Below are 23,256 nucleotides of genomic sequence, written 5' to 3'. Positions count from 1 at the left end.
AAGCCCAGGGAATGGGAGTAGCTCCTTTGTCCAGGCTCCTTGTGAGAAACCACAAGGTGATGGCAGGTGTCTGGAGGCAGGATACAGGAAAGGAAGAGCACACCACTGCCAGGGCTGTGACAAAACTTGCAGTTCTTAGTGTTTCAAGATTGTAGGGAGGCTGTATGCTGAGCCCTGACAGGAATCCAAGAACTCAAAGTGGAAATGCTGGCTACATGTCCATCAACCCAGTGCAGAACAGAAGCTGCCTCATCCTCTGTGTCCAGAGGACCTGTTCCCCAGCCAGTCTCAACTCCCTGTCCCATGGAAGGAAGATCTGGCCTCAGGAGATCAAGAAAGACTCACCTGCCTGCAGTCCATGTGGCCACACAGTCCATGGGACCCCACAAGTCAGCATGCATTCCACTTTTCAAATCTAGTAGAAAATTTGGCTGTGACCATGAATGTGATCACATATAATGATTTTCCCTGTTTTCTAGAAATACTCATTAAAAGACTCACATTTGAGAATGTAGCCCAGTGGTAGAGCATTTGCCTAGCATGTACAAAGCCATCGCCACCACTACCACCAGGAAAAAAAAAGACATTTGATATACAAAACTGAGCAATTACAAAAAATTTTTTTACTTCCATTTTCTTTACTATTTTCTGAGAATACAGTTCACCAAAACAGATTTCCTGAAATTTAGGGGTTAATTAAGACTTTCCAAATTATGATACACTTAAGACCAAACACCTGCACTCAGCAGTGTGCACCTGTTATGCCTGAGGTGGAGCCCCACTTTTGCTATTTGAGATCATACTGACAGTGGCGGCCTCAGACAGTGCCCTGCCTCCACAGTTGCCCATGTGAACACCCTGTGCTTTCTCTTTGTTATGAAACGCCAGCTTTTGGCCAGAGCTGGGCTTCCTGAGTAGGGAGTAACCAATTTATTGCTGCAGCTCTCTTTCATCACTGAGTTTTATCGTCAGTTTTGGTGCTCTTTGGGCCTAATTTCCCAAAGACATTCAGCAGTAGGTGTCACTCTAAATCTGGCCCCTCAAAATTCTGTTCCCGGATTATTCAATCAATCATTTAATCTCAGAACTGCTGTGAAGGATACTTACAAGTGGTTTGAAGGTTATGCTCAGCTGACGTGAAATTGGAAGGATCATCCTGGTCCACCTGGGTGAGTATAACAGAATCACATGAACTCTGTATTAATTAGCTTTGTGCTTCTACAGTAAAATATTTGGGGAAGCTAAATTTATAAAGAGAAAAGTTCATTTAGCTCACAGTTTGAAAGATTCAAGGTCTAAGATCAAGTGACCTTTGGTGAGGGCAGGGGATGGCAGCACATTGTACAGTTTGTAAAGGTGTAATGTCATAACTAGAACCAGAACAGAGAAAGAGAGAGACCAGGATACCATTATCCCTTTGAATGCACACTCCCAGGGACCTAAGAATGTCCCATTGGACCCTATCTCTTAAAGTTCCACAACACCACCCTGTGGCATCCTGGGGACCAAGCCTTAAGCATATTGGTCTTTGGGGAACATTTACCACCCAAACCATAGCAAGTTCTTAAATTAGCAGCTGAAGCAGAAGAGTCAGAGATCTGAGGGAAGATAGCCGAGAGGACAAAAATATTCCAAGTGCCTGCCACTGTGAGCTTTGAAGAGGGTCACAAGCCAGGTGATAAAGGCAACTGAGGGGACAGTTTCCTGTCCCCTTCCATGGGACAGGAAAAGGAAGCTGAGAAAGACCCCTCGTTTTGATGCAGCCAGCAAGGAATCAGGAACTTCAATTCTACAACTATATGGAACTGGAATCTGCCAACAACTGAGTGAGCTTGGAAGTGGCTTCAGCCCTGCAGCTTCCAGAAAAGAGGCAGCCCTGCCAACACTTTGACTTCAGCCTTGCGAACCGTGGAGTTGAGAAACAGATGAGCCACACTGTGCCCAGATTCTGATCTGCACAACATGATAAGCTTGTGTTGTTTTAAGCCGCTGGGTCTATGGTGATTTAGTATGGCTGCAGCAATGGAAAACTAATACATATACTTTTTTTTTTTTTTTTTTTTTTGGTACTGGGGATTGAACTCATAACCTCATCCTTGCCAGGCAGGCGCTTAGGGTACTGAGCTAAATCTTTGGCCCAAAATATACACTTTTGAGAAGAGATAGATTTATACCTTTGGTAGTTCCTTTTTTATTTTAAAGAGAAAAAACAGAGGAAGCAAGAAGCAAACAAGCCATCAAAAAACAGCAAAAGCAAAACGATAACAACAAAAATAACAACAGACAATAGTTCCTTCTGAGTGTTCTCAATGTTGTAGAATGTCTTGTCTGTTCATTTGAATCTTTAATTTATTTTTCTTTAAAAAAATTTGGGCGAGGGGCAGTGCTAAGGCCAGAACCCTAGGCCTTGTATGTTCTAAGAAAGCACTTTACCACTGGGCTACCCCCACTCTTGAATCTTTTATTATGATATGAAGGAAGTAGTTGGTCATTCTGACCCAAGTACTGTCACTATTCCTTTTATTGCATCAGCTGGGGACTGGCTAGTGCTTTTCTAATATTTTCATCCATAACCCTTGCAGCTATAATAACAGCCTGTTCTATGTACATAATCAGAAGTACATAGCTTCTATTTAAACAGATATTTACTGGAATTAAGTGTCTGGCTCTTTGCTGGACTCCGAGCTACAGAGATTGCAAATCATATTCTCATGGACTAACACAGACACAGAATAGCAGCAGCCAAGAGCCCCTCCGCAGACCAACTGCTGCCACTTCTAGCCATGCCATGGCTCTGTCCTCCCTCTGTGGTGGTGGTGGGGACTAGCAGGTAAGTACAAGGAGGCATCAGTTGTGTGTCCCCTGCCCAGCACTCTGCAACTGCCATGTGTGTACACTTGCTGATGTAGTCACTGGTATGTCACAGATTGCTCAGTTTAGATGGGTTTTGCCACTGTGATGTCACTTGGGACACACGTGTGAACCCATCTGGCAGGTAAAGAAGCTGAACCAATGTGGGAAACAGAACATGTGGGGAACAGAAGGCAAAGTTGGTGCTCACACTGCCCTCTGAACAGAATAATCCCACTGGAGACAAAGGTTTTTGTAAAGAGCAGAGTGTTTGCTTTGTGAATGGAGACCTGGTGGGGTCACTAGGTGCAGTCATTTCTGGTGTTGCCTGGAGGATTTCCTGGGCCTCCTAGAGCTATTTTCTGAAGCTTGCAGAACAAGAGGCGAGACTGGCTTGAGAGGGACAAGTCACATCACTGCCCCTTCCTGTCTGCTAAGAATAAAGCAGGACATGCCACTTCCTGTGTCCTGCAAAATCTGTCAGAATAAAAATGAAATAATTTTTATCAAATCCTGAGAGAAAGAGAGAGAGAGTCTGGAAGAAGCTGGAAATGGTATCTCATGTTTATAATCCCAGCATTCAAGAGGCTTAAGTAGGAAGATTATGAGTTTGGGGCCAGTGAGTTATATATCACATTCAACCTGGGCTACTTACAAAGACCCAGTCTCTGAAAGGAAGAAGAAAAAGAAAGAAGAGGAAGAGAAGGAAGAGGGAGGAAGAAGAGAAAAAGAAGAAGTTGCCAGGTTATGAAGGAGAGGATTTTAGAAATGCACGTTTAATAATAAGAGCTGTCATGAATGACGGTCGATGCAGTACAGTGAAATGGCACACATCTAGGATCTCTGCTACCTGCTTCTTGAGGGCAACCTGGGAAACTTTTTAAAATCCTGTCTCAAAATTAAAAGGTCATGGAGTGTAGCTCAGTGGTGGAGGGCTCAATCACCAGTACCAAAAGAAGAAAAGACGATAGAAAGGGCTCTAATGACCCACCTCACTATGTCATGTGTCTAGCAACTGTCACCCAGTCTTGGGCTGATGCCATCTTGTTACTGATCTTTGCAGCCATAGGTGCTTGTGGTTCAACACGTCTCACATAACCCTTCTCATTCTGCTTTTAACACTGTCTCTTTACTCTGGACTCTTCAAATATGCCCAGGATTTCTATGGCATATGTATTCTGTATTGCAATGCTCCCTGCTTATTCCCCTGAAAATATCATAATTTTTTTTGTTTTAATGTTTATGGTGCTAGGGATTGAACCCACAACTTCACACTGTTCTACCACGGAGTTACATCCACCATTGTTTTGTTTTTTATTTTGAAACAGGATCTTATATTAAGTTGCCTAGGTTAGTCTGGAACTTACAATCCTCTTCCTCCAGCCTCCTGAGTACTTGGGATTACAGGTATGCACCACAGTCAGGCTAAGACTGTTCTTTAGAGAATATCCCCCTCTTTTATTTAAGGCTGATTAGTCTGAAACTTGCCCTTCAAAGGCCCCTCTTCAGTGCTCTTCCACCTGAGAAGGCTTCCCCTTACCCCACCAAGAGGTCCACCCTGAATTCTCACAGCACTGTGACAAAAGCTCCCCACACTGACTCCAACTCAGTCTCTCTGCTCATCAGAGGATTGGCATTGTTGGTCCCCTAGGCCACACACAGCCTTGCCTCCTGCCCATGGGTGTCCTCCTCCTAGCCCCCATGGACTCTGGGCACTATGGACAAGGTGAATTACTCACTTTTCTGTTTTGAGGCACTTTCCAGGACGGCACAGGATGTTTTGGAAGAGAGAAACACCTCCACCATGGAAAGGAACTGAGTTTCTGGCACTGGGTTTGAACTGAAAGGTTTCAGGCTGCACAGTCTAGATAAACTTCACCCAAAAGCCCTGAGCAGGGGTCAGGAAGCAAGATACGCGTGCTGTTAGGGAGACACCTCTGTCACACCCTACTCCAAAAGCAGCACCCTTGCTTGCATATTCCAGAACTCTGGGTCCCTGGACATCCTGTGAGGATGACCTCTTCCCAGACCTCTGAGACAGTTGGCTGGTGAATCCATGTATGAGTGTAAGCCAACTGCCACAGCCAGCTTCCAAGCAAAGTTTGTTTTTTACTTTATGCCTATGTTTTTGTGTGTTCCTCTCCACCACCACCATGCTGGTACTGATGACTGAACTCAAGGCATTGACTAAACTATATCTTCAGCATTTTAGTATTTATTTTGAGGCTAAGTCACTAAGTTGCCCATGGTCACTCTCAATAACTAAATTGCTCAGGCTAATCCCAGTTGGTACCGGGGATCAAACTCACAACCTTGCAGTTGCCAGGCAGGTGCTTAAGCCACTGAGCTAAATCCGCAGCCCTAAACTCAGATTTTTAATCCTCCTACCTCAGCCTCTGAGACTTCTAGGATTACAGAGTGTTCTCAATGTTGTATAATATCCTATCTGTTCGTTTGAATTTCTAATTTATTTTTCTTTAAAAATATTTTTTAAATATTTATGTTTTTAAGCCCCAAAGACTGCTGTTTCTCAAAAGAACTGGGTCTTTAATGTGAGGACTTTGTGAAAAAAAAAAAAAAAGGACTGGGTCACTGTGCTTCCTCAGAAGATCCCTCTCAGGGCTGAGAATCCAGGTTCTGTGGTTCCAGCTTGCAGCTGTTGGGCAGCAGCTAACCAACAATGCCTTATATCCCAGTGTCCTCTTCATTTTGCTCTAACTCTCTCACCTGCGCCTGCCTCAAGAGGCAGGTGATAGGGCATGGCCATGCTGCAAGAGAGCAGCCCAGCTGCAAAATGCCCTTCATGTGCCAAGACACACCCCATCCGCGGTACATGCTGAATGGTTGGCAGGCAGGATTGTACTGGTTACAACAGAAGGAAAATGGTGTTGTTAACCAACATCCCCTTTCTACTGACATCCCATCATTTTATTTGTATGTGTTTTGTTATAAATTAACAATTGCATCTGAGGAAAAGAGCTCAAACAATAAAGAAAAAATGTAAACATTGTCCTGTCTCACTCCAGCTCTGCTCCTGGAGGTGGCCTCTCTTTAACTATTGCTCTTACTGTGGGTAACTCCCCAGCTGTGAAGTGTACACCCCATGTCTTAACTTCTCTGATAGTATGGAGTTTGTCTGACTGTAGCCTATAAAAAATGCAAAATGAACACATGCATGCAACATCCCTCATCTCAGCCTGTCAATTTGTTTATTGCTTTTATTTCTTCTAATCCAGTGTCTTCAAAGAGGGTCCTTGTGAACAACTGCTTAAAATGCAGATTACCTGGCCCAAGATTATAATTTTTAGAATTTGTGGTTAGTAATGTGTTAAAAATGCATGTTACTAATTAGTGCATTTTAAAATAAAAAACATGCATTTTTAGTCATCACCCCTAGTTAATTCTTTTTTCCTGGTTAATTCTGAAGTACACTAAATTTTGGAATCATCATACTTATACCTCTCTTCATAACTGTATATAAATCCTCAACTAAGACATTATGTTTGCTCCATCAAAAACTCAACTAAGGAATGACATTAGTGAAAATAGAGGAGTAAAAACATCCACATTTCATCCCTCCATAAAAGCAATGAAAAAGTTGACAAAAACTCTAAAACTTTCTTAGAACCAAAGGCTTACAGAAAACTAGGAAAAACATTCAAAAATGGCCAATTCTCAATAAGAAATAACAGATAAAATTTTCCCTAATGTGATGAATTTTGAGTTAGTAATAGAATTTTTTTTCTAGCAAAGAGAAGCCCAGGACCAGATGGGCTATTAAATACTACAAACATATTTTTAAAAGTTTTAATAGAAACACTTCTCAAATGCTTCTGAAGATGTAAGAGAGGGAATATTTTCTAACTGATTCTATTAGGCCAGTTTTAGCCAGAGAAAGCTACCATAAGACAAATACAGACCAAGGTCCCTTAGAAAGTAGATTCAACAGGACCTGGGGTTTAGCTCAGTGGCACAAGTGCCTGCCTGGCAAGCGCAAAGTCATGAGTTTGGTACTAAAAAAAAAGTAGATGCAGGTCAGGTGCGATGACTCATGCCAGTAATCCCAGAATTCAAGAGGCTGAGGCAGGAGGATTGCCACAAGTTCAAGGCCAACCTGGGCTACATAGTGAGCACAAGGCCAGCCTGGACTAGCTAGCAAGACCCTGTCTCAAAAACAACAGCAAAAAAATAGATGCAAAAAATCTTCAACAAATCTAGCACACTGAATTTAGCAATGTATTAAAGGGATTATATACCACAACCAAGTAGAGTTTATCCTAGGAATACAAAGTTGGCACAAAACTCAATCAGTATAATACATCATATTAATAGAATAAATGGGGAAAAAACATAAGATCACCTAAATAGACACAGAAAAGTTTGCCAAAGGTGCATTTGACAAAGATAAAACATATTTTCATGATAAAGCCATGCAATAAACTAGTAATATAAGGGAACATAATCTGATAAAACCCACAGCTACCATCATTTCTAACAGTAAAAGACTAAAAATTCTCTCTCTGCAATTATCAACAAGACAAAGATGTCTACTCTTGTCACTTCTACTTAACATGCATTAGAGGTTCTAGACAGAGCAATTACATACGAAAAAGAAATACAAGTCATCCCAGCTGGAAAGGAAGAAATAAAACTATCTTTTTTGCAGATTGCATGATCTTGTATGTAGAACATCCTAAAGAATCTACAAAAACAAAACATAAAGTTAAAAATCTTTATACATCATGAGAAATTATTGAGGACTATGAGTCAGATGGAAATCTCGTCATTTGACTCACAAAACAGTTGTAAGGGCCAATGCTAATGCTGCAGTCCTTCTTCTCCGGGGCCCACGGCCCCTTTCGCTGTGTAGCTTCTTGCTGGTGTTCAACTCAGCCCTGGTTTATCCCTCATTGTGATCTTATCCACTCCCTTTCTCCCAAAAACTATCCAAACTCCTTCAGAATTTCTGATCGACTGACGATCTTTATTATTTCCCATATTGATACAGGTTTATTCGTTTTCAATAACTTCACTGTTCTGTTAAATGGGACTTGGGGAGAGTAAACATTCTGTCCAGTATCATAACCTTTTTCCTAGTCTAGCAGCCCCGACCCTGCTTTGATTCCGGCTCTTTGTTATTTGGTTTTGTTTGTGGCACTGGGGATTGCACAGAGTCACCCTACTGCTGACTCTTGCCTCTTTGTTCCCGAGCTTGGGCCAGTCACAGTTGAGGATCTGGCAGCAGATCTCATGGGTCTAGAAGGCTCTAAGTTTGCTAAGTCTCAAGTGAATTAGTCCATTTTCTGCTGCTATAATAAAATAGTTAAGGCTTAGTTCAGTGACGGTGTAGCAGAAGATGCCTCCCACCAGGCAGTATACTTCAGTTTGTTAATTGCCCAGGGAATAGTTTCAGTTTCTGCCACTTATTTCTTAGAAACAGCTGGTCACTGTGATGCATAGATGGTCACTATGATGTATATTGTGAAAACCAATCCCCAAATGACAACCATTCTGCTTCTGTACTTCCTGCTTGCTTATCCCATATAGGTCCTAGACTACCAGAGATGAGGGCCTGATATTTTGAGGGACAGTTGATTCCCTATCAGTGCTCGTCCAATGTTAAATAAGTCTGCCTCCAAATCCTGGGTGTTGTGTTGCTGTTTGCTATAGGTGAACCTTTTAAAGCTTTCAATGATACAAATAGCCAGCTACAACACATGTGCCATAGGCTCACTACCATTGGGCTAATGTTTTATAAAGGGAAGAGGTTTATTTAGTTCACCTTTTAGTTTGCTGAGTCAGCCTCTAGTAAGGGCCCCCTGGGGGCCTCACATGGTAAATGGCATCGTGCTGGGAGCATGCATGTGAGGGAGAGATCACATGAAACAGGAACCCAGGCAGCAATTCACAGGTCAGCCTCACTTTTTTTGACAACTAACTTTATGAGAGCTACCTTACAACCCATGATAACTACCTTGCTCCCTTTGAGTTAGCACCCCCAATGATCTAATCAACTCTCCAAGCCCTGCCTCCTAACACTACCACACCAGGAACCAAGTTTCCAACTAAAGCATGGGAATTGGAGAATTCAATTCACATTCCAATTATATCAAACCCAGCCAAACGGTAGTATGTGACCATCTCACCTTTCTTTACAGCTAGATGTGACCATGTGACCATTGTCAAATGCTAGTGTTGTACTCTAAGAAAATAGCTTCGTTATATGTGTATTATAGCAAACCTGTAAAGTGGCTTACTAAATGTTTTTTTTATCCTTTTTCCCTAACTGATATGTTAAGTGACCTAATTAATATGTTGAGCAATACTCTCCTCTGTAAAGAATTGCAAGAATCTCACCTAATTGATATGTTAACCATTGTTGCCCTCTCCAAACTACAGAAGTTGTGCTAAAACAAGCTAACAAGGGTTGTTAATCACTGTTAGGCGCCTCTATTCTCCACTAAAGAGCTAAAGAAAACTAGAATGGCTCATTAATTTATACTTGTTTAAAGTAACCTGCTTGTGTGCAGAGAGATTTGCGTATGAGTTTAACCCTTTACCCTGACCTTGACACATAACCGCCGTTTTCTGTTCTGTATGGCGCCTTATTGCCTCCCTCTCCCCTCACCTATCTATCTAGGCCATAAAGAATTTGGGTTTCTGGTGACCTCCTCCCGACCTGGTGATGATCTGTCATAAAATGAACCTGCCCCAAATTTTAAGAACTGTTTAGCTTCAAAGAAATTACCGGGAAATACTATGGCCCAAACCCCAATTGGTGCTTTCCTTTTGTTCTGTATGCATCAAATGAGTTAGATATCAGATCTTTTGTAAAACTTAAGTTTCAGCTTCTTGTAACTCTTGACCCCTTCGCACCCACTAGCGAAAACGAGCTGTCCTGGGATAATTAACTTCCCCACTTTCTTCTCCAAATATTGCTGCAGATGTGCCACTCCGAGATAATGTCAGTCTGTAGGATGGGAGTAATTTGAGAAACACCAGGAACTCCTGAGATTGTCAGAGCTAAGTGGACAGCAATACAATTTCCAGACTCGGGTCAACAAGTTTGGTGGCTCTGCAGGTTTCTTTGTTCCTCCCCGCACCCTTTTCCTCCAGCCTCTTTTTAAAGTCCTCCCTTCAGTCTCTGGGACACAGTCTCCAAATTGGCTCCCGGAGACTGGTCGCCAGGCCTGGAAATAAAGCCTTTGCCACCTAAATTTTCGGTCTCTTGCCTCCTTGGATTTTATACCGGGGCCCAAGTTATAACACCAGTTTCTAGGAAACTTTAACTCCATGGCAGTCCCAGTTCTCAGCTTTGGCATGGTGAGTCTCTTCCAGGCTACTACCAACCTCATCCCAGCTGCGCCAGCTCCCTCACTGCTCTGCTGTTGTCCCATCCCCACGTACCAGTGCTTGTTACTACTCAAGCCCAGGTCTCTCCTTTCCTGAATGCCTGTTCCCACTTTTGCCTTAGTCCCTACTCATTTCTGTAAGCCCGCTGGAAAGATTAGCTCCTCTCAGCAATTTCCCAGCTCCCCAGCTGGATGGCTCTGTTCATCACTTGAGTCTATAGGGTATATTTGCCTCCCCTCTCCAGCGTGGTATGTTTGAACATGGATGGAAATAAGTGAGCATAGGATTTGCAGTGGTCCTCTACAGTGTGTGCACATGTTTAGCCAGCACATGCTTCAGGGACAGACCCAGCCAAGGCCAGTCACAAGCTAAGGTATCCCCAGCCTCCTTGGTGACAGTGTGAAGATCAGGGAGTGTTTGCAGGAAACAAAGAAGGGGAGCCAAGGGACCAAGGTGTACATGTCAGCAAGCACCTTAGTCTTGCCGGCCTCTCCAGGGCCATGAAGAAGCAGGAAGGCACAACATGTCCTTCTAGGGCACGCTGGCTGCCTGAGAACAGATCCAGGGAAGGCTGCAAGCCTGAGAGTGCGCTTATGTCCTCAGCACAGTCTGCCCTCTCCCTGGATGTCTAGCTCTGGCTGGCTCCTTGTTTGGGCAAATACTGATCCAGATCAGGCCTGAGCGCCAAGTCCCAAGTGCTGGACAAAGGCAGGGGAGTGTCAGATAGGATCTGAGGTCTGACTCCTGGGAACAGTGTGGGTGCCCGCCCTGTGTTTGCACCGGTTTCCTGCTCTTGGGCTTTTGGGCTGTCTGTCTGCCAGGCTGGGCACGGCCACAGTCTGAGGAGGTCAGGGAGGCAGGGATGGGGGCTTCCTCTTCCCAGCCCTCACCAGGCACAGCTACGTGGAGCACGGGGCAGCATGTGTGAGCTGGTGGCGAGGAACAAGGCTAAAACACCCTAAGTTTCTGGTATTGGGTGGGAAAAGGACAAAATTTCAAGCATTATTACAACTTTAAAGGATAAACACTGAAATACACACAGGGAAAGAAGTTGCCAAGAAGGTAGAAAGAAAAACAGAACAAGAAGCACACGCGAGTATATGCACACACATAGACACATCAATTCAAAAGGAGACAGAAAAGCAGAGTGGGTGGGAGGAATTGGATATAAGATGTTGCAAAGAAATCCAAATGTACCTGTAATCACAAAATATGTAAAAGAGCCAGGCACTCCAGATGAAGAAAAAGGAGAAAAGAATTTTAACTATAGGCAATGTTTTAGTCCGTTCTAAGTTGCCAAAGCAAAACAGCTGAGATTGGATAATTCATGAAGATTGGCTCATGTGGACTAAGGATTTAGCTCAGCAGCATAAATGCCTGTTAGGCAAGTGTGAGGTCGTGAGTTCAATCCCTGGTACCAAAAAAAAAAAAAAAAAAAAAAAGATTGGCTCATGTTTCTGGAAGTCCACGAGTGCATCTGCTTGGCCTTTGATGAGGGCTTTGTGTGACTTCAAAGTATGGCAGAAAGAGAAAAGAAAATGGAAGAAAAGATGAAATACAGGGGTGGCTTTGCTAGACAACAACCTGCCTGTGGCAACTAACCCACCCCTGGGGGAAGGAGACCTAACTCCCTCTCTTTTCCTTCCTTCCTTGAGCAGAGGTGAACCTGTTGATGAAAATGTTATTCCCACAAATGCGTCCCACAGGACTCCCCCAAACACTGTTGCTTGGGAGTGGTCTTAAGACTCATTGTGATTTGAATAGAGACAAACCATGTTAAAGACAGAACAAGAGATCTTCCTAATCCTTTTTTGTTTAAATTTCGAAGGTCAAAGAAAAGAAAGATACTCCTAAGAGAAAATACTATTTGTGTGTCAATGTAGATAAAACAAAATGTAAGGTAGCAAGGGCAAATGCTGATTTGTTGGAAACACAAATATAAAGATAAGTTCCTGGAAGCATTAATAAGAAAAAGAGAAGAGTAATAAATGTATGCTCATTTCTTTGTCTGTTCTGTCTCTTGTCTTCCTCTCTGTTTCTCGCTTTCTTTTTTCAGGGAAGATGCTGGGGATGAAACCCAGGGCCTCACACATACTACGTACATGCTCTTCCACTGAGCTACATCCAGAGCCCCTGTTAATATTTAAAATTTTTTAGACAGGGCCTCAGTAATTTGCCCAGGCTGGTGTCAAACTTGAGATTCTCCTGCCTGCCCCACTGCGCTTGGCCCTCCTGTTTCATTTTTGAAAAGCTAACATCATCTTGATATATAAACTGACCAAGAATAAGACAAAAAATAAAATTACCAGTAAATCACACTCACAAACAGATACAAACTGAATCCAATAATGTATAAAAAGATAAATTATCATAATCAAGGTAGACTTATCTCAAAAATGGGAAAGTGGTAAAAAATTATAAAATTATATAATGCAATCATAACATTAACAATAAAAACTACAAGAATTTCAACATGTGCAGAAAAAATACCCATTGAAATTCAACACATTCACATTCAAATAAATAGTAAAAATATGAATAGAAGCTAGTAGAATCTACCAATAAATTATGAAAGCGGTCCCTGAGAGATCAGAAATTTGATGTAAATATCTACCAATAAGCCTTCGTTTAGTTTGGTTTTGTTTCATTTCGCTTTGGGACAGGGTCTTGCTATACAGTTCAGGCTGGTCTCAAATTCGCTATGTAGCCCAGGCTGGCATTGAACTCTCAGTGATACTGCTGCCTTAGCCTCCTGAGCACTGGGATTACAAGGCATGGCCACCACACCTAGCAAGAGTTTCAATGACATGCTACAAGAAATTCTAACCAGTGCAGAAAGACAAGAAAAAAAAACGGGGTATAAGAATTTAGGAAGAAAAAACCCAAAATTTTCATTACTTGTAAATGATATAATTATGTACATGCAACACTCAAAATCATCTGCAAATAAGTTATTAGAATTAAATGTAGTGGCATTTTCATACCTTGGCAAAAATCAGTTAGAAAATTATTACTTTAAAAAATGTATAATTTCGGGGCTGGGGATTTAGCTCAGCGGCACAAGCGCCTGCCTTGCAAGCAGGCAATCGTGAGTTCCGTCCCTGGTACCGAGAAAGAAAAAAAAAAAAAGATCCCACCAAAAAATGTATAATTTCAAAATGTAATATGAGCATACCTAATCTAAAAATCCAAAATCTGAAATGTCCTAAAATCCAAAACTTTTTGAGCACCAGCATGATGGTGCTTGTTTTGGATTTCAGACTTTCAGATTAGTGGGGGGTCAATCAATAACATCTATGTAAATATTCAAAAATCTTAAAAAATATCTTTCATCTGAAAGACTTCTGGTCGCAAGTATCTTAGACAAAGAATATTCAATTTGCAGCAAGAAAGGAGGTGTCCTTATCTTTCCATCTTGTAGCGGAGGGAACTGATCTATTCAGTCAGAGTCCAGGGTCCTAGAGGGAGGATTCAAGCCCAGACAGCTTGGCCCTAGACCCTGCGTAGCCACTGCTTCCCTATCTTGTTAAGTATTTGCTATCTCAATGCAAATGTTATGCATGTAATGTCATAGTCCATTTCCTATTAGTATAGTAAAATACTTCAGACTAGGTGACTTATAAAGAGATATATTCCACTCACAGTTTTTGAGGTAGAAAGTTCAAGATCAGAGCGTCCCAACTGTTTATCCTCTGGGAAGTTCGTTGCAGTTCGTTCATAACTGCAGACAAACAGAAAAGAAAATGCCTGATAGCAGAAAGGGCCAAAGGTGTGGAATAGACTCACTTTCCAACAAGGACTGACTCACAGCTGTGAAAACTATTTAATCTTTAAAATCTAATTTATTTAAAACTATTAACTATTTAACATTTAAAACTAATTAATCTCTTCTGAGAGTGAAGATCCCATGGTCCAATTACTTCCCACTGGATATTACCTTCTAAAGTTTCCACTATCTCAGCACTGCCACACTGGGTACCAATCTTCCATCACATGAAGCTTTGGGGGACACATTCAAACCATAGAATATGGACACTAGAAAAGTTGATAAAACAAGAAAAAATGAAAGAAGTAAAAACAAACTATCTTCTAATGTTACCTTGTTCACAATACATTGTCTCTACTGTCTCCCAGTTAATTCTGACACAGTATGAGCCAAGGCCTAACTACAGATGGATGTGTTATTCTAGTCCCTAGACCCTCACTCATTCTCAAAGTCCACACAGAGCCCAGAAAGCCTTCACCCCAAATTCTTTTTTTTTTTTTTCCGTCTTTTTCCTTTTTATCGGTACCAGGGATCGAACTCACGACTGCCTGCTTGCAAGGCAGGCACTTATGCCGCTGAGCTAAATCCCCAGCCCCCTCACCCCAAATTCTTAAGACTGATTATTTTTCTGCACTGGGGATTGAACCCAGGGTCTTTTCCACTGAGTTACATTCTTAGCCCTTTTCTAAAATTTTATCTTGTGACAGGATCTCATTCTGTTACCCAGCCTCTGTTAGAGGCTGGCCTCTAATTGTGATCCTCCTGCCTCAGTCTCCAGAGTGACTGGGATTATCAGCATTGCTACTATGCCCACTTTACGTCTGATCCTTAAATCATGAGAGACTGGTGGACAAGACAAGACTATTTTCGTTTTCTAGTGGTGCTTCAATTAAATGAATTTAAAAATCAGTTTTCCTCCAACATTTCTATTGGAAGACATGTTCTCTGTCCTCACAGAGGCTTTGTAGGCCAGGCTGCTTATTGCAATAAGACTCCTCTTGCCGATGACCCCCTGCTGCCTTCACATGGTTTGGAAGACAAGAAGAATACATCACCTGCCTTGGTATTAGCAGGACTCCTGCTTAGTCAATAATTTGGTGACAATGAGAACTCTCCCAGTGAACCCTCTGATTAGGGTCAGAGGGGACCATTAGATGCAGGGTATGAGCCCACCCTGCATCTCTGTTACTATTTGGGGGGTCAGAAAACACAGTCTGCATCATCTTCCCTTGTCAAGTGGAAGACGTACCATTCCCTGCCATTGTGTGGTTCCTTTAGCTCTAGTCACCAGGCAGTTCATCTTCCTCTTACCACCTTTCAGAGTTCTCTTTTAGTTGCCCCTAGCATTATTTCTAGAGTTTAAGAGTTGAGCCTATGCCACCTTGTCCACACCAGAAGTGATCTTTCACTTTTAACCTATTTGAATCATGTTTAGAGTGGGCCTTTATATAGGCAGCATAAAATTGGGTGCAATGGCTAATGTCAGTCTGATCGGCTTGAACTATGCTTGGGAGACTAATAAAATACACTTCTGGGAGTGTCTGAGTGAGTAATGAATGCTTGACCTTGAGGACAATACAATATCTGGTCCTCAACCTCTTTTTTTTTTACTCTTCTGCCCCCTGGATTAATCTATGAAGGGACATTTATATTGTTTCCAGTTTGGTGTTATTATTAATAAAGCTTCCGTGAACAATCATGTGCCTGTTTTTGTGAGAACATAAGCTTTAATTTCTCTGAGATAAATGCCCAGAAGAATAGTTGTTGAGTTATATTACAGTAGTACAGTTTGTTTTTGTAGGAAACCGTTGCACTCTCTGTTACTGTGCCTATACCATTTTGCATTCCCATCATCAATGTGTGAAAAATTCAGGATTTTCCTCATCTTCACCAACATCCGTGGCTGCTGTTTTTAAAATTTTTAGCTGACCCAATATCTTAGAACACTCTAATACCTCAACAGCGTCTTGATGATCTCAAGACTGTTTCTCTAATGGATAGTGATATTACAAACCTTCTCACTTATTTATCTTCCATCTCCTTTGGTGAAATGTCTCTTTACACCTTTTCCCTAATTTCTAATTGGATTGTTGGGTTTTTAAATGTTGGATTTTTGAGAATTCTTTATACATTCTGGCTGCTAGTTCTCTGTTAGATATATGTAATGCTACTATTTTCTCCCAGTGTGTAGTCTTTGCATCCTCTTGACAGAGTCTTTCACAATGCAAATGCTATTTTGATGAACTCTAGTTTACCATTTGTGTTCTCTTTCTGTGTGTGTGTGTGTGTGTGTGTGTGTGTGTGTGTCTTTCTCTTCTTCTTTCTGTCCTGAGGATTAAATCCAAGGCCTTCCCAATGATCCCATCCCCAGATTTTTTTTATTTTGAAAGTTTCCTGAGTTGCCTAGTAACCCAGGCTAGGCTGAAAATTAAGATCCTCCTGCTTTAGCCTCCCCAAGTGCTGAGATTATGGGTATGTGCCACTATTCCCCTCTTAGTATTTTCTTTTTTTATTTACCCTATTTTTGGTATAATATTTATGCCCCCAAATTTTCCCCTATATTAATCTCCTAAAAGTTTTACAGTTTTATATTTTACACTTAAATCTAGGGTTCATTTTAAGATTATATTTATGCTATGAAGTTTAGAATGAGAACATTTTGGTTTGTTTGTTTTTGCCTATTTGATATCCAGTTGCTCTAGTACAGTGTTGGCAAACCTAAGGCATGTTTGTATCACTGAAAGTTCTAAAAGGTCTGCTATCACTGCCATAGTTCATTTGTTAAAAAGGACTATCCTTCCTCCAATACACTTGTGTAAATGAAATAATGCATTTGGCTTTTGTGACTGGCTTGTTTCCATTAGATTTACTCATGTTATGACAAGTGTCAGAGCTTCCTTCTTTCCAGTGGCTGATGTTCCATTGCATGCTTATACTACATTGTGTTTATCCATTCCTCCATTGATAGACGTGTGCATTATCCTTACCTCTGGCAACGCTGATTAATGCTACGATGAACACTGGTGTGTAGGTATCTCTTCAGGACCCTGCCTTCAGTTCTTCTGAATAGACATCCAGAATTGAAAGTGAGAATCATGATAATCCTCTGCATAATTTTCTTAAGAATCATCATACTGTTTTCTCTAGTGACTCAGCATTCATTCCTCCCAGCAGGGCATAAGGGTTCTAATCTCTCCAGACTCTTGCCAATTCTTGATATTTTCTGGTTTTTGATAGCAGCCATCCTAATGGATATGAAGTGATAAATACCTCACAGTGGGTTTGAATGACATTTAACAGTGACATGAGCATATTTTCATGTGCTTGCTTATATCTAGGGATATGTCTACTCAAGCCCTTTGCCCAGTTTATTTTTATTTCTATTTTAAATTGACACATAAAATTATACATATTTTTGGGACATAGTGTGACATGTCAATATATGTGTATAAAATATGTGATGACTGATCAAGATAATACTGTATCCATCACCTCAGACATTTCTCTGTGTTAACTGTGTTTTTTTTAATTGGATTATATATTTGTCATTAAGTTGGGAATTTCAAAACAATGACTCCAATTATGTTGATTTTTATAAGGGTATTCAACTATGTATTTCATAATGTGGTAGTTTGTGTTTTCAAGATGCTCCACTTTGTCCTAGCTATTAGAGTTATATGTCCACAGCTGGTGCAGTATTCCCTTATGATTCTTTTGATATCTTCAGAGTCTGTTGTGATATCATGGGGTTTTTTTATACCTTTTTTTTTTGTTGTTGGTACCAGGGATTGAACTCACGACCGCCTGCTTGCAAGGCAGGTGCTTATGCCACTGAGCTAAATACTCAGCCCCATAATATCATGTTTTATTGCTAATTTTGGTAATGTACCTTTTTTTCTTTTTGCTTTCATCAGTATTGATAGAGGTTTGCCAAATTTACTGATTTACATCATTGTAAGGAATCTGGTTTTTATATCTTTAATTTCTATTAGTTTTCTATTTTTAGCTTTATTGATTTCTGTTCTTTACTATTTTCTGCCTTCCGGTTGTTTTGTGTATCGGCTCCCCTTTTCTAGGTTCTTTAGATGAGAATTTAGATTAATAGTTTGTGATGTTTCTTCTTTTCCAATGTAACCATATAATGCTGTGAATTTACTCTTCAACATTCCATTAGCTGTGTCTCAAATATTTTGATATATGGTACTTTCCTTTCTTTTCAGTTCATTGTATCTATTTATCTCCTTTTAGGTGTCTTCTTTGACTCATGGTTTATTCAGAAGTGTGTTGCTTAAACTTAGCTCAGTGGTACACTCCTGAAGTCTCAGCACTGTGGGAGGCTAAGCAGGAGGATCCTAAGTTTGAGCCCAATCTGGGCAACTAGTGACTTTAGTGAGACTATACCTCAAACATAAAAGGGTCTGGGGATGTAGCAAAATACCAAGGACCTGGGTTCAACCCCCAGTACCAGCCCTCCCCCCAAAAAGAAAAGAAAAGTATGTTGTTTGTATACAATAAATTCTGAGCATTTTCTTGTTATCTTTTTTTTTTATTGATGCGCAGTTAGATTCTAACATGATCAGAAAACAATTCGACACATTAAACATATCTGTTTGAAGGAATTTTTTTGCACAATTAAAATATATATGTTCTATTTTACTCATGTTCTTTTTTTCCGATATTGGTGATTGAAACTAGGGTCTTTGCACTGAGCCACATCCTCAATTCTTTTTAAAACAATTATTTTGAAAGGTGATCTTACTAAGTCACTAAGTTGTCCAGGCTGAGCTCCAAATTGCAATCCTCTTGCTTCAGCTTCCCAGAGTACTGGAATTACAAGTAGATACCTTCAGTCAATCTTCATTCTCCACCCTGTCTTCCCAATCCTATATTAGCCACTAAACTACTTTATTTATAGCATAGATTAGCTACCCTACACATTTTACATTAATGCAATACAAAAGCCTTTGTGCCCAACTTCAATTTAGCATATTTTCTAGGTTCATCTGTTCTGTTCCCAGTATCTCTCATACCTGTTCATGACTGAATAATATTCATTTATGGCTATGCCACATTTTGCTTATCCATGAATATTTGGATGCTTCACCCATTAGATCAATATAGCTTAAGTGGCTATGCTTATAATCTTATTGGTTGATCATAACTTTAATCCACATGGTTGTGTTCTATAAAGCTTCTCCCCCAAAATGCTGAGGGTCTTCAACAACCCCTTTTTCCCCTCAGGAGCTGTATCTCTCCCCCTCGGTAAATATTTCCTATTCTTAACTTCCTTTACTCCTACATTCATTCTTCAATTTTAAGGAATACAAACTCAGCATATCAGACACTTGACAGGTTGGGATTTATAATATCTCCCTGATATCATTTGGAGGTCCTATAAGTATCCCACTGTAAGTATCCCAGAGATGATTTAAAGTATGTGGGAAGATGCACCTAGGTTGTGTGAAATATTACATCACTTACATAAAAGATGTAAGCATCTGGCATTTTGGTATTCAAGGGGTGGGAATGAGATCCTGGAAACAATCCACCATGGATTCCCAGGGACGACAATAATATCACCTCTAACATCAATTCAATGTCTGTCTTGAACTAGAACCAGCTTTGCACTGCCCCCTTCACAACCCTTTGATTTCAAGCCCATTATCATTCCCAAGTTTTGCACCTTTAGAATAAATTGCCCATGTTCACACCCTTCCCCCACCCTCACTCCAGTACTGTGAATTGAACCCAGGACCTTTGCACTGAGCTACAGCTCTTCTTAAAACTTTTTATTTTGAGATAGGATTTTGCTAAGTCATTAAGTTGCCCAGGCTTGCAATTCTCCTGCCTCACTTTCCTATAGTACTGGAATTACAGGTGCACCCCATGCCCAGCTGTGCTGCAGTCCTCAAATGGGAAAGGGTCTATAGGACCGAAGGGCTCTGTCAACTAGAGTTCCCCTACCAGATCCTCCTTCCTGCTAAAGAAATTAAAGTCATAGTGACCTTAGATTTTGACAAACAGCCAGTGATAGCCATCCTGAGAGAAGGGACTGAGATCAAGTGAGCTACAAAGGTCAAAGGAGCTATTGAAAGTTACAAGGCTGAAGGCCTCTCTAGAACGGGATCAGAGGTCCAGGATAGATCAGCATCAGCACCACCAACTCCTGCAGTCATACCTTTTCTACCGCACAGAGCTTCATCTTCAACAGGGAAACTAAAGTCAGGTTACCAGTCTAGAAAGTTGACTGCTTGCCGGGATAAATCTGAGTTTGTGTCTACTCTTGACAACACAGAACAGCAGCAGGGCCAACAGCAGTGAAGCTGGTGCTACTCGGGGGCAGGATGCCTGTGGCCTCCCACCCAGGCCGGTGGTCAGAGATACAGAAGGGCCCAAGTTGTTGCCCTGCAGGCTTTGACTCTCGGCAAGAAAGGGTACTGCAGTTTAGAAGTTCAGTAAATATCTGCTGAATGGGAAGGAAACATTCTTAACTGTTTCAAAGCCAAAAAATAGAGGGAGTGTTGTTTTCCATTTCCCTTGAAGTGAAATCTGTTAGCTAGGAGCTTCCCAAACCTCAATCGCCAGAAAATTGGAGCCTAAATTTAGATTGTCCTTGGAAGATCAGTGGGTCTCCCTGGGGCAGGGTCAGCCAGCAGCTGCTTAAGATAAACTGCTTTTCTGCCAACTCAGGCCTTTCTCTCACACAATTAATGAGATCCTGTGGCTCTTCCCTTGGGAAATCAGAACAATAGCTTGTGAATGAACAGGTGGCCATGGCCAGGCCTGCCTTGAGCCCCTCACCAGAGATCAGGAGTCATGTTCCTTCATGGCCCTCTTTGGCAAACTCAACTTGGTCTGCAGGCCTGGGCCACTGTGGAATTCTGGCTATATCAGTCTCTTTCTGTCCCCAGACTAACTCTAAGCCCTATCCCAGCCCTAGGATCTTGTATTTTCTTTTTCATGTTGCTAGGAATGGAAGACAGTGTCCTACCACTGAGCCACACTACAGCCCAAAATGCACCCATATACTCTCAGGAATGTGCACCGATGTTTCCTTCTGCTTTGCTGGGAACTTCTTCTCTGAATCCTGTTATAAAATGTCAACTCTTTATTGAGACTTTGTTACTTTGTTTCCTGTCAAGATATTAGTTGACAGTTTATTATCAGTCTCAGAAGCTTCCTGTATTGCATGTTCTGGCCTGAGACAGTGCCTGACACAGAGTAGGTGATCAGATCTCCAGTGAGTGGAAGGATGTGCCTATCTTCATTCCCTACTTGGATCTGGACTTGTAGGCTATCCTCAGTCTGTGGGCAGGGTTGATGGAAGCAGTACCACCTCTGCTGCCCCCCTAGGCCTCTCTGTACTAATTCTGGCGCTACTGCAAATGGGTATCTTGACTGCATACGCAGCCTAAAATTTCACAATAGATCTTAGAGATACTGTGAGCCTGCTATCAAAGAAACAGGAGCTCACCTGGGGCATTGCAGGGTGGTACTAATACGCCAAAGTGGTACTAAAATGGTTGAGCTAGGGAAGACAGGTAGGCAGGCAAAGAGAGCCTTGTGCAGTGCCTCCAGGGTGGAGCCTGGACAATCTGTGAAGGCTGCAGCAGTTGACCCTGGAAGACGTATCGAAGGTGGAAGGAGGCTGGGAAAGGTCCCTGGACTGGAGCCAAGGGGAAGCACAAGGGGCCCCTGTGGTGGATGGGTGAGGAAACTTCCTGGAGGACCTGCAGAAGTGGAGTGATCTAAAAGTCAGCAGGAGGAACACATCCAGTGATGCAATAGCTAGGAAGAAGCACTCCACTCTGTAGGGGGAAGAGCAGCTGTGGCAAACAAGGACTCTAAAAAACCTCCCTCTATCCCAGGGCCCAGCAAACTTGCCTCCAGCAAGGAACCAGGCACTGCCCTTACCTCATTTATTCCCCCAACAGCCATCTCCAAGAGGGAGAAGGAATCTGGGACCTAGAATGGGGAGATGATCAAAGTCATGTTGTTCCCAATAAAGACACTCATTCTATGAGCGCCTGAGCACTTTGAGCCAGATGAAAAAATACACCCAGTAGCCTCAATGTAGGGGCTGGGAGTCCAGACTTAACTAGAAACAAAGGGGCAATCAGGAGATGGGGAGGAGATTGCTAGGACAGGACTGGCGCCCCATGGGGCTGTGGCCTAGTGCCCCCACCTGAGCCTTAGGGGGCCTGCAGCATACACCCCAGTGGACCTTTTAAGAAATGGCTGGGCCATTGTGCAAAAGAATGCCCGGAAATCCCTCCTCCAGCAAGGATGAGGGCTCTTCCTCCAGGTCAGGAAACTCCAAGTTGGCTTCCGGAGGTTGGCCTGGGGGCTGGGGTAGCAGGCATCACCACCACTGATGGGAAGATTGTACACAGCTTCTATATCCCTTTGTGTCTCTGCTGTCTGAGAACCAAAGTAGGCTGCCTGGCTGGGGCCAATGCAGCCGATGGGAGCAGAGCTTATGAACTCCAAGGACTTTCATAAGCAGTGCCACCTGACCTGGGCTTCAAAGGGTGGGGGATAAGCAGCACCACAGGAAGAGGAGCAGCAGGCCAAGGCAGAGGGGTCTGGAAAGCCACAGCACAGGGACAGAGTAGGCATCGCAGGTACAGGTAAGGCTGCTATACCACCCACTTTGTGTGAGGGACTGACCTCCAGAAAGGAGTGTATTGGCCCTGTTGGGCAGGTCCTTTGAAGGAGGATGGGATCCTGTGCCTCACCCCTGCAGGTCTGCTGTCTCTGCTTGGTATAGCTCCTTCACAGTGCTGAGGCTCAGAGAGCACTGGTGAGGGAGAGTGCAAAGAATAGACCTGGCTTGATCTCCAGGACGGGCTTTCTGGAGAAAAACCTGGTGTACTTTACTTCAGCTGAGTGAAAGAACTTCCAGAGCCTTTCCAAGCAGGCCTCTGCAGGGTGGTATTGCTGTAAGGTTGACTCCTGCAGCGATGTAAATTGGAGGGGGCAGTTCAGCCTGGGGGTTTTGAGCTCCTAAAGTGCCAAGACCAGGACATGCCAGAGGAGCGAGTGAAGCGCCCAAGGCCGGTCCTGAAGGAGACCCTGAATAGGACACGGGCGGGTGGGTCTGCGGCCCGACTGGGCGCGGTTCCCGTGCCCTCAGCTACCCACACACTATTCTCTAACTTCAACTGCGGGGGAGCTTGCGATTGGTTGTAGGCAATAGCCGGTGCCAGGATTGGCTGCTCGAGTCCCAGGGGTTGGGTCCGGAGGCGGCTGATCCGCCCCCGGAGACTTCAAATGGGGAGCCCCCA

The 23,256-nt window shown here is 42.6% G+C and overlaps 1 long non-coding RNA gene across 1 annotated transcript; it reads left to right on the top strand.

Moving 5' to 3' along the window:
* Positions 1 to 903: 903 nt before the first annotated feature.
* Positions 904 to 11,461, top strand: LOC134470695 (uncharacterized). The gene is made up of 2 exons (XR_010039759.1): positions 904 to 1,169; positions 1,764 to 11,461. It is a non-coding gene; the product is annotated as an uncharacterized LOC134470695 (long non-coding RNA).
* Positions 11,462 to 23,256: the final 11,795 nt, after the last annotated feature.

This window comes from Cavia porcellus, unplaced genomic scaffold (genome assembly GCF_034190915.1).
Source record: "Cavia porcellus strain 051 isolate PalLab524CR breed Dunkin Hartley unplaced genomic scaffold, mCavPor4.1 scaffold_16, whole genome shotgun sequence".
In the NCBI taxonomy this organism is placed as follows: domain Eukaryota; kingdom Metazoa; phylum Chordata; class Mammalia; order Rodentia; family Caviidae; genus Cavia; species Cavia porcellus.
This window is presented reverse-complemented; position numbering and strand designations above follow the sequence as displayed.